This window comes from Frankliniella occidentalis, unplaced genomic scaffold, assembly GCF_000697945.3.
Source record: "Frankliniella occidentalis isolate FOCC.00 unplaced genomic scaffold, Focc_3.1 Scaffold24, whole genome shotgun sequence".
NCBI lineage: Eukaryota > Metazoa > Arthropoda > Insecta > Thysanoptera > Thripidae > Frankliniella > Frankliniella occidentalis.
In genome coordinates, this window is record NW_026267154.1 from 1,103,485 (window position 1) to 1,105,046 (window position 1,562).

Below are 1,562 nucleotides of genomic sequence, written 5' to 3' on the forward strand. Positions count from 1 at the left end.
TTATACACATTTGTAAAACACCCTTTATATCGTTATATTACGGTGTACACAATCATATTCAATTTTATAAAAGTCTATAAGTTGTAATAAAATTTCTTAGTGAGTTGTATACAAACCGTTTCACCCGGGGCATAAATCCGGAAAATAAAAAAAAAAAAACACATAGCGCGGATCACCCACCCTGAAAGGCGAATGTTACCCATGCCACCATAGGCTGCCGTGAATGGCGCTGTCAGCTACAGGGAGTACTTGCGAGTACTTGTCAGCTACGGCGAATGTATGAGGGTATTCTTGAACGGGAACCCGACCACGCCGTTCCGATCTGAACGCTGATTGGCCAGGGTCAGCCAATGGACGCGCAGTGCACGTGTAACCAGATCCGGGGAGTGTGCACGCATCACGGACTGACATTAATTTAGAAGCAACGAGTGTGGAGCTAACAAGATGACTAAAGCAGCTTTCGAATAGGAGAGCTGTCCTTTCTATCCGATCAAAGTAAAGCCAGAGGTTTATTGTAAGACGGTAATGTGAGATCGGCAGCCATTTCGATTTCGGCAGCTTATTTTGCGTTTTAATAATACTCAAGTACCTTATACTGAGAAGCGTTCATGGGCTTTCCAACGCGCTACTCGTCTTTTTATGCAAAAATACTTCCGATCAAGTTAAAATTTGTAATATTCACGACGCGGAGGATAACCTCGATTGCGTTATAACCCTTGTTGAGATTCAACTTCCGACGTTGTTTTCGTTTGAACATGGAATCGACAATCGACTTACCGCTGAGATGGAATATCAATTGTTCTTGTTGGCAGAGGTTACGATCTATGGCGATCCATTGTAATCCAATAATATATCCGCAAAACAACGTCCACCAGTCCATCAACGACCAAATACTATTTACAAAACTTGTGTAGCGACGAGTCGCCGGCCGCAGACACTCCTGCACGGTATGAGAAATCCGGCGCTTGGTAAACGCTCTGAGCGCTCCGTTTCTACCCTCTGATCAGCGATAAAAATGCCGACCAACTGAACCTGGTGTGAAACGGTACAGAGGAAAAACAGTGTCTTGTCGTGTTTGTGATATTTCGAAGGAAACTCCGCGGCTCGTTTTAGAGGAATGAGAACAGAAACGGAATTAATAAGTAACAACAGAGATATGTGCATGGCGTTACAAAACATCGGTACCAGGTTTGAGAGCAAAATTTGGTATACTGTATTGACATAAAGTTTGCAACATCATACTGACGCCTACCTTCTTTTAGACCGACCGTGGTCCCCGGCTTCACAGACTGCCCAGCGAGGCTCTCCTACCCTACGCCCTACGACCCCCGCTGCCTAGTCGGGTCCTCGGCGTTGTGCAGGTCCCGGACACCCGTCGAGTCGTCGTTCTCCCTCGCGATGCGCAGGTACTCGTCGTACGGCACCTCTTGCAAGTGGTCTTCGACGCCGTGCTTGGGGTGCGAGCCGTCCCCGTGACGGAGCGCGACCCTCGCCACCAGGTCGGGCGACGCCGACTTGAGGTCGTAGGCCCAGCCGATGCGCGCGAACTGGTCCAGGAAGAG